At 31.8% G+C, this 13229-nt stretch overlaps 17 non-coding genes across 17 annotated transcripts; all 17 read left to right on the top strand.

Annotated features, from left to right (window-relative positions):
- Nucleotides 1-392: 392 nt before the first annotated feature.
- On the top strand, nucleotides 393-465 carry TRNAV-AAC (transfer RNA valine (anticodon AAC)). Its single transcript has one exon. It is a non-coding gene; the product is annotated as a tRNA-Val (tRNA).
- Nucleotides 466-2055: 1590 nt separating this feature from the next.
- TRNAV-CAC (transfer RNA valine (anticodon CAC)) lies at nucleotides 2056-2128 on the top strand. Its single transcript has one exon. It is a non-coding gene; the product is annotated as a tRNA-Val (tRNA).
- Nucleotides 2129-2557: 429 nt separating this feature from the next.
- On the top strand, nucleotides 2558-2630 carry TRNAV-AAC (transfer RNA valine (anticodon AAC)). Its single transcript has one exon. It is a non-coding gene; the product is annotated as a tRNA-Val (tRNA).
- A 649-nt stretch (nucleotides 2631-3279) lies between these two features.
- Nucleotides 3280-3352, top strand: TRNAV-AAC (transfer RNA valine (anticodon AAC)). Its single transcript has one exon. It is a non-coding gene; the product is annotated as a tRNA-Val (tRNA).
- Nucleotides 3353-4221: 869 nt separating this feature from the next.
- On the top strand, nucleotides 4222-4294 carry TRNAV-CAC (transfer RNA valine (anticodon CAC)). Its single transcript has one exon. It is a non-coding gene; the product is annotated as a tRNA-Val (tRNA).
- A 431-nt stretch (nucleotides 4295-4725) lies between these two features.
- TRNAV-AAC (transfer RNA valine (anticodon AAC)) lies at nucleotides 4726-4798 on the top strand. Its single transcript has one exon. It is a non-coding gene; the product is annotated as a tRNA-Val (tRNA).
- Nucleotides 4799-5666: 868 nt separating this feature from the next.
- On the top strand, nucleotides 5667-5739 carry TRNAV-CAC (transfer RNA valine (anticodon CAC)). Its single transcript has one exon. It is a non-coding gene; the product is annotated as a tRNA-Val (tRNA).
- Nucleotides 5740-6169: 430 nt separating this feature from the next.
- Nucleotides 6170-6242, top strand: TRNAV-AAC (transfer RNA valine (anticodon AAC)). The gene has a single exon. It is a non-coding gene; the product is annotated as a tRNA-Val (tRNA).
- Nucleotides 6243-7110: 868 nt separating this feature from the next.
- Nucleotides 7111-7183, top strand: TRNAV-CAC (transfer RNA valine (anticodon CAC)). The gene has a single exon. It is a non-coding gene; the product is annotated as a tRNA-Val (tRNA).
- A 430-nt stretch (nucleotides 7184-7613) lies between these two features.
- Nucleotides 7614-7686, top strand: TRNAV-AAC (transfer RNA valine (anticodon AAC)). The gene has a single exon. It is a non-coding gene; the product is annotated as a tRNA-Val (tRNA).
- An 868-nt stretch (nucleotides 7687-8554) lies between these two features.
- Nucleotides 8555-8627, top strand: TRNAV-CAC (transfer RNA valine (anticodon CAC)). Its single transcript has one exon. It is a non-coding gene; the product is annotated as a tRNA-Val (tRNA).
- Nucleotides 8628-9057: 430 nt separating this feature from the next.
- On the top strand, nucleotides 9058-9130 carry TRNAV-AAC (transfer RNA valine (anticodon AAC)). The gene has a single exon. It is a non-coding gene; the product is annotated as a tRNA-Val (tRNA).
- Nucleotides 9131-9779: 649 nt separating this feature from the next.
- On the top strand, nucleotides 9780-9852 carry TRNAV-AAC (transfer RNA valine (anticodon AAC)). Its single transcript has one exon. It is a non-coding gene; the product is annotated as a tRNA-Val (tRNA).
- An 868-nt stretch (nucleotides 9853-10720) lies between these two features.
- TRNAV-CAC (transfer RNA valine (anticodon CAC)) lies at nucleotides 10721-10793 on the top strand. The gene has a single exon. It is a non-coding gene; the product is annotated as a tRNA-Val (tRNA).
- Nucleotides 10794-11224: 431 nt separating this feature from the next.
- On the top strand, nucleotides 11225-11297 carry TRNAV-AAC (transfer RNA valine (anticodon AAC)). The gene has a single exon. It is a non-coding gene; the product is annotated as a tRNA-Val (tRNA).
- Nucleotides 11298-12165: 868 nt separating this feature from the next.
- Nucleotides 12166-12238, top strand: TRNAV-CAC (transfer RNA valine (anticodon CAC)). The gene has a single exon. It is a non-coding gene; the product is annotated as a tRNA-Val (tRNA).
- Nucleotides 12239-12668: 430 nt separating this feature from the next.
- Nucleotides 12669-12741, top strand: TRNAV-AAC (transfer RNA valine (anticodon AAC)). The gene has a single exon. It is a non-coding gene; the product is annotated as a tRNA-Val (tRNA).
- Nucleotides 12742-13229: the final 488 nt, after the last annotated feature.

Here is a 13229-nt window from a genome sequence, read left to right as displayed (position 1 = left end):
ATTTTGATAACTATCTACTGTTGCATTGCTCAATGAAAAAGCAAGCAATAATCATATTGCAGAGTATCAAAAGTCAATTTCCCTTCTACCATGCATATTGAATGGTGTTGCATTCATGAAGTACATGTAGTGTATAGTTATTCACATTTACCCAATATGCATAAGGTCCCCCTTCAAAATTGGTCAGAAATACATTAAAAAAAGTTTTTTTTAGAAAATACAATGATCAGAATTGATAATAAGTGAATGTGTCCTCTTGAAAAGCAAAGTGGAAAAATAGCGTCAAAATTATTAGAAAATAGGAAAAAAAGTTTAGAAAAAATTATATTTCTAAGAAAAGCATGTGTCATTTGTACTTCCAGACTAGATAGTGATGGGATCAACGAGAGTCAGTTTCTGTAGTGTAGTGGTTATCACGTTCGCCTAACACGCGAAAGGTCCCTAGTTTGAAACTGGGCAGAAACAATCTTTTAGCTTTAGAATTTTAAAACAATGAATTTTTGGGTAAAATGCTCAATAAACATACAATCAGATAAAAAGTTTATTTTAGCATGCCATACTGAATGCCAAAGATCATTTTTTATTGGATGATGAACGCAAATTTTTCATGTAGTATCTGTAGTGTAGTGATTTCATGTTTGCCTCACACGTGAAAGGTCCCCAGTTCGAAATTGGCAGAAACATATTTTGTTACCTAAACACTTTGAATTCAATAATTTATATTTTGATAACTATATACTGTTGCATTGCTTAATGAAAAAGCAAGCAAAAAATCATATTGCAGAATATCAAAAGTCAATTTCCCTTCTACCATGCATATTGGATGGTGTTGCATTCATGATGTACCTGTAGTGTAGAGTTATTCACATTTACCCAATATGCATAAGGTCCCCCTTCAAAATTGGTCAGAAATACATTAAAAAAATATTTTTTTAGAAAATACAATGATCAGAATTGATAATAAGTGAATGTGTCCTCTTGAAAAGCAAAGTGGAAAAATAGCGTCAAAATTATTAGAAAATAGGAAAAAAAGTTTAGAAAAAATTATATTTCTAAGAAAAGCATGTGTCATTTGTACTTCCAGACTAGATAGTGATGGGATCCTCGAGAGTCAGTTTCTGTAGTGTAGTGGTTATCACGTTCGCCTAACACGTGAAAGGTCCCCAATTCGAAACTGGGCAAAAACAATCTTTTAGCTTTAGAATTTTAAAACAATGAATTTTTGGGTAAAATGCTCAATAAAAATACAATCAGATAAAAAGTTTATTTTAGCATGCCATACTGAATGCCAAAGATAATTTTTTATTGGATGATGGTCGCAAATTTTTCATGTAGTATCTGTAGTGTAGTGAATTCATGTTTGCCTCACACGTGAAAGGTCCCCAGTTCGAAATTGGCAGAAACATATTTTGTTACCTAAACACTTTGAATTCAATAATTTATATTTTGATAACTATATACTGTTGCATTGCTTAATGAAAAAGCAAGCAAAAAATCATATTGCAGAATATCAAAAGTCAATTTCCCTTCTACCATGCATATTGGATGGTGTTGCATTCATAAAGTACCTGTAGTGTAGTATTATTCACATTTAGCCAATATGCATAAGGTTCCCCTTCAAAATTGGTCAGAAATACATTAAAAATAGATTTTTTTATTAAATACAATGATCAGAACTATTAATAAGTGAATGTGTCCTCTTGAAATGCAAAGTGGAAAAAATAGCATAGAAATTATTAGAAAATAGAAAAATAAGTTTAGAAATTTTTTTTCTAAGAAAACGGTTTGCCAATGGTACTTCCCGACTCCATAGTGATGAGAACTTCAAAAGTCAGTTTCTGTATTGTAGTGGTTATCACATTCGCCTAAAACACAAAAGGTCCCCAGTTCGAAACTGGGCAGAAATATGCTGTTATCTTTAGAATTTTAAAACAAGGGATTTTTGGTTGAAATGCCAAATAAAAATGCAATCATATAAAAAGTTTATTTCAGAATGCCATAATGTATGTCAAAGATCATTTTTTATTGGATGGCGGGAGATGCTGTTTCCATGTAGTTTCTGTAGTGTAGTGGTTATCACGTTCGCCTCACACGCGAAAGGTCCCCAGTTCGAAACTGGGCAGAAACATATTTTGTTACCTAAACACTTTGAATTCAATAATTTATATTTTGATAACTATCTACTGTTGCATTGCTCAATGAAAAAGCAAGCAATAATCATATTGCAGAATATCAAAAGTCAATTTCCCTTCTACCATGCATATTGGATGGTGTTGCATTCATGATGTACCTGTAGTGTAGAGTTATTCACATTTACCCAATATGCATAAGGTCCCCCTTCAAAATTGGTCAGAAATACATTAAAAAAAGATTTTTTTAGAAAATACAATGATCAGAATTGATAATAAGTGAATGTGTCCTCTTGAAAAGCAAAGTGGAAAAATAGCGTCAAAATTATTAGAAAATAGGAAAAAAAGTTTAGAAAAATTACATTTCTAAGAAAAGCATGTGTCATTTGTACTTCCAGACTAGATAGTGATGGGTCCCGCGAGAGTCAGTTTCTGTAGTGTAGTGGTTATCACGTTCGCCTAACATGCGAAAGGTCCCCAGTTCGAAACTGGGCAGAAACAATCTTTTAGCTTTAGAATTTTAAAACAATGAATTTTTGGGTAAAATGCTCAATAAAAATACAATCAGATAAAAAGTTTATTTTAGCATGCCATACTGAATGCCAAAGATCATTTTTTATTGGATGATGGTCGCAAATTTTTCATGTAGTATCTGTAGTGTAGTGATTTCATGTTTGCCTCACACGTGAAAGGTCCCCAGTTCGAAATTGGCAGAAACATATTTTGTTACCTAAACACTTTGAATTCAATAATTTATATTTTGATAACTATATACTGTTGCATTGCTTAATGAAAAAGCAAGCAAAAAATCATATTGCAGAATATCAAAAGTCAATTTCCCTTCTACCATGCATATTGGATGGTGTTGCATTCATAAAGTACCTGTAGTGTAGTATTATTCACATTTAGCCAATATGCATAAGGTTCCCCTTCAAAATTGGTCAGAAATACATTAAAAATAGAAGGGAAATTGACTTTTGATATTCTGCAATATGATTTTTGCTTGCTTTTTCATTGAGCAATGCAACAGTAGATAGTTATCAAAATATAAATTATTGAATTCAAAGTGTTTAGAAAAAATTATATTTCTAAGAAAAGCATGTGTCATTTGTACTTCCAGACTAGATAGTGATGGGATCCACGAGAGTCAGTTTCTGTAGTGTAGTGGTTATCACGTTCGCCTAACATGCGAAAAGTCCCCAGTTCGAAACTGGGCAGAAACAATCTTTTAGCTTTAGAATTTTAAAACAATGAATTTTTGGGTAAAATGCTCAATAAAAATACAATCAGATAAAAAGTTTATTTTAGCATGCCATACTGAATGCCAAAGATCATTTTTTATTGGATGATGGTCGCAAATTTTTCATGTAGTATCTGTAGTGTAGTGATTTCATGTTTGCCTCACACGTGAAAGGTCCCCAGTTCGAAATTGGCAGAAACATATTTTGTTACCTAAACACTTTGAATTCAATAATTTATATTTTGATAACTATATACTGTTGCATTGCTTAATGAAAAAGCAAGCAAAAAAATCATATTGCAGAATATCAAAAGTCAATTTCCCTTCTACCATGCATATTGGATGGTGTTGCATTCATAAAGTACCTGTAGTGTAGTATTATTCACATTTAGCCAATATGCATAAGGTTCCCCTTCAAAATTGGTCAGAAATACATTAAAAATAGATTTTTTTATTAAATACAATGATCAGAACTATTAATAAGTGAATGTGTCCTCTTGAAATGCAAAGTGGAAAAAATAGCATAGAAATTATTAGAAAATAGAAAAATAAGTTTAGAATTTTTTTTTCTAAGAAAACGGTTTGCCAATGGTACTTCCCGACTCCATAGTGATGAGAACTTCAAAAGTCAGTTTCTGTATTGTAGTGGTTATCACATTCGCCTAAAACACAAAAGGTCCCCAGTTCGAAACTGGGCAGAAATATGCTGTTATCTTTAGAATTTTAAAACAAGGGATTTTTGGTTGAAATGCCAAATAAAAATGCAATCATATAAAAAGTTTATTTCAGAATGCCATAATGTATGTCAAAGATCATTTTTTATTGGATGGCGGGAGATGCTGTTTCCATGTAGTTTCTGTAGTGTAGTGGTTATCACGTTCGCCTCACACGCGAAAGGTCCCCAGTTCGAAACTGGGCAGAAACATATTTTGTTACCTAAACACTTTGAATTCAATAATTTATATTTTGATAACTATCTACTGTTGCATTGCTCAATGAAAAAGCAAGCAATATTCATATTGCAGAATATCAAAAGTCAATTTCCCTTCTACCATGCATATTGGATGGTGTTGCATTCATGAAGTACATGTAGTGTAGAGTTATTCACATTTACGCAATATGCATAAGGTCCCCTGTCAAAATTGGTCAGAAATACATTAAAAAAAAGATTTTTTTAGTAAATACAATGATCAGAATTGATAATAAGTGAATGTGTCCTCTTGAAATGCAAAGTGGAAAAATAGCGTAAAAATTATTAGAAAATAGGAAAAAAAGTTTAGAAAAAATTATATTTCTAAGAAAAGCATGTGTCATTTTTACTTCCAGACTAGATAGTGATGGGATCCACGAGAGTCAGTTTCTGTAGTGTAGTGGTTATCACGTTCGCCTAACATGCGAAAGGTCCCCACTTCGTAACTGGGCAGAAACAATCTTTTAGCTTTAGAATTTTAAAACAATGAATTTTTGGGTAAAATGCTCAATAAAAATACAATCAGATAAAAAGTTTATTTTAGCATGCCATACTGAATGCCAAAGATCATTTTTTATTGGATGATGGTCGCAAATTTTTCATGTAGTATCTGTAGTGTAGTGATTTCATGTTTGCCTCACACGTGAAAGGTCCCCAGTTCGAAATTGGCAGAAACATATTTTGTTACCTAAACACTTTGAATTCAATAATTTATATTTTGATAACTATATACTGTTGCATTGCTTAATGAAAAAGCAAGCAAAAAATCATATTGCAGAATATCAAAAGTCAATTTCCCTTCTACCATGCATATTGGATGGTGTTGCATTCATAAAGTACCTGTAGTGTAGTATTATTCACATTTAGCCAATATGCATAAGGTTCCCCTTCAAAATTGGTCAGAAATACATTAAAAATAGATTTTTTTATTAAATACAATGATCAGAACTATTAATAAGTGAATGTGTCCTCTTGAAATGCAAAGTGGAAAAAATTGCATAGAAATTATTAGAAAATAGAAAAATAAGTTTAGAATTTTTTTTTCTAAGAAAACGGTTTGCCAATGGTACTTCCCGACTCCATAGTGATGAGATCTTCAAAAGTCAGTTTCTGTATTGTAGTGGTTATCACATTCGCCTAAAACACAAAAGGTCCCCAGTTTGAAACTGGGCAGAAATATGCTGTTATCTTTAGAATTTTAAAACAAGGGATTTTTGGTTGAAATGCCAAATAAAAATGCAATCATATAAAAAGTTTATTTCAGAATGCCATAATGTATGTCAAAGATCATTTTTTATTGGATGGCGGGAGATGCTGTTTCCATGTAGTTTCTGTAGTGTAGTGGTTATCACGTTCGCCTCACACGCGAAAGGTCCCTAGTTCGAAACTGGGCAGAAACATATTTTGTTACCTAAACACTTTGAATTCAATAATTTATATTTTGATAACTATCTACTGTTGCATTTCTCAATGAAAAAGCAAGCAAAAATCATATTGCAGAATATCAAAAGTCAATTTCCCTTCTATCATGCATATTGGATGGTGTTGCATTCATGAAGTACCTGTAGTGTAGAGTTATTCACATTTACCCAATATGCATAAGGTCCCCCTTCAAAATTGGTCAGAAATATATTAAAAAAAGATTTTTTTAGAAAATACAATGATCAGAATTGATAATAAGTGAATGTGTCCTCTTGAAAAGCAAAGTGGAAAAATAGCGGCAAAATTATTAGAAAATAGGAAAAAAAGTTTAGAAAAAATTATATTTCTAAGAAAAGCATGTGTCATTTGTACTTCCAGACTAGATAGTGATGGGATCCACGAGAGTCAGTTTCTGTAGTGTAGTGGTTATCACATTCGCCTAACATGCGAAAGGTCCCCAGTTCAAAACTGGGCAGAAACAATCTTTTAGCTTTAGAATTTTAAAACAATGAATTTTTGGGTAAAATGCTCAATAAAAATACAATCAGATAAAAAGTTTATTTTAGCATGCCATACTGAATGCCAAAGATCATTTTTTATTGGATGATGGTCGCAAATTTTTCATGTAGTATCTGTAGTGTAGTGATTTCATGTTTGCCTCACACGTGAAAGGTCCCCAGTTCGAAATTGGCAGAAACATATTTTGTTACCTAAACACTTTGAATTCAATAATTTATATTTTGATAACTATATACTGTTGCATTGCTTAATGAAAAAGCAAGCAAAAAATCATATTGCAGAATATCAAAAGTCAATTTCCCTTCTACCATGCATATTGGATGGTGTTGCATTCATAAAGTACCTGTAGTGTAGTATTATTCACATTTAGCCAATATGCATAAGGTTCCCCTTCAAAATTGGTCAGAAATACATTAAAAATAGATTTTTTTATTAAATACAATGATCAGAACTATTAATAAGTGAATGTGTCCTCTTGAAATGCAAAGTGGAAAAAATAGCATAGAAATTATTAGAAAATAGAAAAATAAGTTTAGAATTTTTTTTTCTAAGAAAACGGTTTGCCAATGGTACTTCCCGACTCCATAGTGATGAGATCTTCAAAAGTCAGTTTCTGTATTGTAGTGGTTATCACATTCGCCTAAAACACAAAAGGTCCCCAGTTTGAAACTGGGCAGAAATATGCTGTTATCTTTAGAATTTTAAAACAAGGGATTTTTGGTTGAAATGCCAAATAAAAATGCAATCATATAAAAAGTTTATTTCAGAATGCCATAATGTATGTCAAAGATCATTTTTTATTGGATGGCGGGAGATGCTGTTTCCATGTAGTTTCTGTAGTGTAGTGGTTATCACGTTCGCCTCACACGCGAAAGGTCCCTAGTTCGAAACTGGGCAGAAACATATTTTGTTACCTAAACACTTTGAATTCAATAATTTATATTTTGATAACTATCTACTGTTGCATTTCTCAATGAAAAAGCAAGCAAAAATCATATTGCAGAATATCAAAAGTCAATTTCCCTTCTATCATGCATATTGGATGGTGTTGCATTCATGAAGTACCTGTAGTGTAGAGTTATTCACATTTACCCAATATGCATAAGGTCCCCCTTCAAAATTGGTCAGAAATATATTAAAAAAAGATTTTTTTAGAAAATACAATGATCAGAATTGATAATAAGTGAATGTGTCCTCTTGAAAAGCAAAGTGGAAAAATAGCGTCAAAATTATTAGAAAATAGGAAAAAAAGTTTAGAAAAAATTATATTTCTAAGAAAAGCATGTGTCATTTGTACTTCCAGACTAGATAGTGATGGGTTCTACGAGAGTCAGTTTCTGTAGTGTAGTGGTTATCACGTTCGCCTAACATGCGAAAGGTCCCCAGTTCAAAACTGGGCAGAAACAATCTTTTAGCTTTAGAATTTTAAAACAATGAATTTTTGGGTAAAATGCTCAATAAAAATACAATCAGATAAAAAGTTTATTTTAGCATGCCATACTGAATGCCAAAGATCATTTTTTATTGGATGATGGTCGCAAATTTTTCATGTAGTATCTGTAGTGTAGTGATTTCATGTTTGCCTCACACGTGAAAGGTCCCCAGTTCAAAATTGGCAGAAACATATTTTGTTACCTAAACACTTTGAATTCAATAATTTATATTTTGATAACTATATACTGTTGCATTGCTTAATGAAAAAGCAAGCAAAAAATCATATTGCAGAATATCAAAAGTCAATTTCCCTTCTACCATGCATATTGGATGGTGTTGCATTCATAAAGTACCTGTAGTGTAGTATTATTCACATTTAGCCAATATGCATAAGGTTCCCCTTCAAAATTGGTCAGAAATACATTAAAAATAGATTTTTTTATTAAATACAATGATCAGAACTATTAATAAGTGAATGTGTCCTCTTGAAATGCAAAGTGGAAAAAATAGCATAGAAATTATTAGAAAATAGAAAAATAAGTTTAGAATTTTTTTTTCTAAGAAAACGGTTTGCCAATGGTACTTCCCGACTCCATAGTGATGAGATCTTCAAAAGTCAGTTTCTGTATTGTAGTGGTTATCACATTCGCCTAAAACACAAAAGGTCCCCAGTTCGAAACTGGGCAGAAATATGCTGTTATCTTTAGAATTTTAAAACAAGGGATTTTTGGTTGAAATGCCAAATAAAAATGCAATCATATAAAAAGTTTATTTCAGAATGCCATAATGTATGTCAAAGATCATTTTTTATTGGATGGCGGGAGATGCTGTTTCCATGTAGTTTCTGTAGTGTAGTGGTTATCACGTTCGCCTCACACGCGAAAGGTCCTTAGTTCGAAACTGGGCAGAAACATATTTTGTTACCTAAACACTTTGAATTCAATAATTTATATTTTGATAACTATCTACTGTTGCATTTCTCAATGAAAAAGCAAGCAAAAATCATATTGCAGAATATCAAAAGTCAATTTCCCTTCTATCATGCATATTGGATGGTGTTGCATTCATGAAGTACCTGTAGGGTAGAGTTATTCACATTTACCCAATATGCATAAGGTCCCCCTTCAAAATTGGTCAGAAATATATTAAAAAAAGATTTTTTTAGAAAATACAATGATCAGAATTGATAATAAGTGAATGTGTCCTCTTGAAAAGCAAAGTGGAAAAATAGCGGCAAAATTATTAGAAAATAGGAAAAAAAGTTTAGAAAAAATTATATTTCTAAGAAAAGCATGTGTCATTTGTACTTCCAGACTAGATAGTGATGGGATCCACGAGAGTCAGTTTCTGTAGTCTAGTGGTTATCACATTCGCCTAACATGCGAAAGGTCCCCAGTTCAAAACTGGGCAGAAACAATCTTTTAGCTTTAGAATTTTAAAACACTGAATTTTTGGGTAAAATGCTCATTAAAAATACAATCAGATAAAAAGTTTATTTTAGCATGCCATACTGAATGCCAAAGATCATTTTTTATTGGATGATGGTCGCAAATTTTTCATGTAGTATCTGTAGTGTAGTGATTTCATGTTTGCCTCACACGTGAAAGGTCCCCAGTTCGAAATTGGCAGAAACATATTTTGTTACCTAAACACTTTGAATTCAATAATTTATATTTTGATAACTATATACTGTTGCATTGCTTAATGAAAAAGCAAGCAAAAAATCATATTGCAGAATATCAAAAGTCAATTTCCCTTCTACCATGCATATTGGATGGTGTTGCATTCATAAAGTACCTGTAGTGTAGTATTATTCACATTTAGCCAATATGCATAAGGTTCCCCTTCAAAATTGGTCAGAAATACATTAAAAATAGAAGGGAAATTGACTTTTGATATTCTGCAATATGATTTTTGCTTGCTTTTTCATTGAGCAATGCAACAGTAGATAGTTATCAAAATATAAATTATTGAATTCAAAGTGTTTAGAAAAAATTATATTTCTAAGAAAAGCATGTGTCATTTGTACTTCCAGACTAGATAGTGATGGGATCCACGAGAGTCAGTTTCTGTAGTGTAGTGGTTATCACATTCGCCTAACATGCGAAAAGTCCCCAGTTCGAAACTGGGCAGAAACAATCTTTTAGCTTTAGAATTTTAAAACAATGAATTTTTGGGTAAAATGCTCAATAAAAATACAATCAGATAAAAAGTTTATTTTAGCATGCCATACTGAATGCCAAAGATCATTTTTTATTGGATGATGGTCGCAAATTTTTCATGTAGTATCTGTAGTGTAGTGATTTCATGTTTGCCTCACACGTGAAAGGTCCCCAGTTCGAAATTGGCAGAAACATATTTTGTTACCTAAACACTTTGAATTCAATAATTTATATTTTGATAACTATATACTGTTGCATTGCTTAATGAAAAAGCAAGCAAAAAATCATATTGCAGAATATCAAAAGTCAATTTCCCTTCTACCATGCATATTGGATGGTGTTGCATTCATAAAGTACCTGTAGTGTAGTATTATTCACATTTAGCCAATATGCATAAGGTTCCCCTTCAAAATTGGTCAGAAATACATTAAAAATAGATTTTTTTATTAAATACAATGATCAGAACTATTAATAAGTGAATGTGTCCTCTTGAAATGCAAAGTGGAAAAAATAGCATAGAAATTATTAGAAAATAGAAAAATAAGTTTAGAAATTTTTTTTCTAAGAAAACGGTTTGCCAATGGTACTTCCCGACTCCATAGTGATGAGATCTTCAAAAGTCAGTTTCTGTATTGTAGTGGTTATCACATTCGCCTAAAACACAAAAGGTCCCCAGTTCGAAACTGGGCAGAAATATGCTGTTATCTTTAGAATTTTAAAACAAGGGATTTTTGGTTGAAATGCCAAATAAAAATGCAATCATATAAAAAGTTTATTTCAGAATGCCATAATGTATGTCAAAGATCATTTTTTATTGGATGGCGGGAGATGCTGTTTCCATGTAGTTTCTGTAGTGTAGTGGTTATCATGATCGCCTCACACGCGAAAGGTCCCCAGTTCGAAACTGGGCAGAAACATATTTTGTTACCTAAACACTTTGAATTCAATAATTTATATTTTGATAACTATCTACTGTTGCATTGCTCAATGAAAAAGCAAGCAAAAATCATATTGCAGAATATCAAAAGTCAATTTCCCTTCTATCATGCATATTGGATGGTGTTGCATTCATGAAGTACCTGTAGTGTAGAGTTATTCACATTTACCCAATATGCATAAATTCCCCCGTCAAAATTGGTCAGAAATACATAAAAAAAAAGATTTTTTTAGTAAATACAATGATCAGAATTGATAATAAGTGAATGTGTCCTCTTGAAATGCAAAGTGGAAAAATAGCGTCAAAATTATTAGAAAATAGGAAAAAAAGTTTAGAAAAAATTATATTTCTAAGAAAAGCATGTGTCATTTGTACTTCCAGACTAGATAGTGATGGGATCCACGAGAGTCAGTTTCTGTAGTGTAGTGGTTATCACATTCGCCTAACATGCGAAAGGTCCCCAGTTCGAAACTGGGCAGAAACAATCTTTTAGCTTTAGAATTTTAAAACAATGAATTTTTGGGTAAAATGCTCAATAAAAATACAATCAGAAAAAAAGTTTATTTTAGCATGCCATACTGAATGCCAAAGATCATTTTTTATTGGATGATGGTCGCAAATTTTTCATGTAGTATCTGTAGTGTAGTGATTTCATGTTTGCCTCACACGTGAAAGGTCCCCAGTTCGAAATTGGCAGAAACATATTTTGTTACCTAAACACTTTGAATTCAATAATTTATATTTTGATAACTATATACTGTTGCATTGCTTAATGAAAAAGCAAGCAAAAAATCATATTGCAGAATATCAAAAGTCAATTTCCCTTCTACCATGCATATTGGATGGTGTTGCATTCATAAAGTACCTGTAGTGTAGTATTATTCACATTTAGCCAATATGCATAAGGTTCCCCTTCAAAATTGGTCAGAAATACATTAAAAATAGATTTTTTTATTAAATACAATGATCAGAACTATTAATAAGTGAATGTGTCCTCTTGAAATGCAAAGTGGAAAAAATAGCATAGAAATTATTAGAAAATAGAAAAATAAGTTTAGAATTTTTTTTTCTAAGAAAACGGTTTGCCAATGGTACTTCCCGACTCCATAGTGATGAGATCTTCAAAAGTCAGTTTCTGTATTGTAGTGGTTATCACATTCGCCTAAAACACAAAAGGTCCCCAGTTTGAAACTGGGCAGAAATATGCTGTTATCTTTAGAATTTTAAAACAAGGGATTTTTGGTTGAAATGCCAAATAAAAATGCAATCATATAAAAAGTTTATTTCAGAATGCCATAATGTATGTCAAAGATCATTTTTTATTGGATGGCGGGAGATGCTGTTTCCATGTAGTTTCTGTAGTGTAGTGGTTATCACGTTCGCCTCACACGCGAAAGGTCCCTAGTTCGAAACTGGGCAGAAACATATTTTGTTACCTAAACACTTTGAATTCAATAATTTATATTTTGATAACTATCTACTGTTGCATTTCTCAATGAAAAAGCAAGCAAAAATCATATTGCAGAATATCAAAAGTCAATTTCCCTTCTATCATGCATATTGGATGGTGTTGCATTCATGAAGTACCTGTAGTGTAGAGTTATTCACATTTACCCAATATGCATAAGGTCCCCCTTCAAAATTGGTCAGAAATATATTAAAAAAAGATTTTTTTAGAAAATACAATGATCAGAATTGATAATAAGTGAATGTGTCCTCTTGAAAAGCAAAGTGGAAAAATAGCGTCAAAATTATTAGAAAATAGGAAAAAAAGTTTAGAAAAAATTATATTTCTAAGAAAAGCATGTGTCATTTGTACTTCCAGACTAGATAGTGATGGGTTCTACGAGAGTCAGTTTCTGTAGTGTAGTGGTTATCACGTTCGCCTAACATGCGAAAGGTCCCCAGTTCAAAACTGGGCAGAAACAATCTTTTAGCTTTAGAATTTTAAAACAATGAATTTTTGGGTAAAATGCTCAATAAAAATACAATCAGATAAAAAGTTTATTTTAGCATGCCATACTGAATGCCAAAGATCATTTTTTATTGGATGATGGTCGCAAATTTTTCATGTAGTATCTGTAGTGTAGTGATTTCATGTTTGCCTCACACGTGAAAGGTCCCCAGTTCAAAATTGGCAGAAACATATTTTGTTACCTAAACACTTTGAATTCAATAATTTATATTTTGATAACTATATACTGTTGCATTGCTTAATGAAAAAGCAAGCAAAAAATCATATTGCAGAATATCAAAAGTCAATTTCCCTTCTACCATGCATATTGGATGGTGTTGCATTCATAAAGTACCTGTAGTGTAGTATTATTCACATTTAGCCAATATGCATAAGGTTCCCCTTCAAAATTGGTCAGAAATACATTAAAAATAGATTTTTTTATTAAATACAATGATCAGA

This window comes from Pseudophryne corroboree, chromosome 4 (assembly GCF_028390025.1).
Source record: "Pseudophryne corroboree isolate aPseCor3 chromosome 4, aPseCor3.hap2, whole genome shotgun sequence".
In the NCBI taxonomy this organism is placed as follows: Eukaryota; Metazoa; Chordata; class Amphibia; order Anura; family Myobatrachidae; genus Pseudophryne; species Pseudophryne corroboree.
This window is presented reverse-complemented; position numbering and strand designations above follow the sequence as displayed.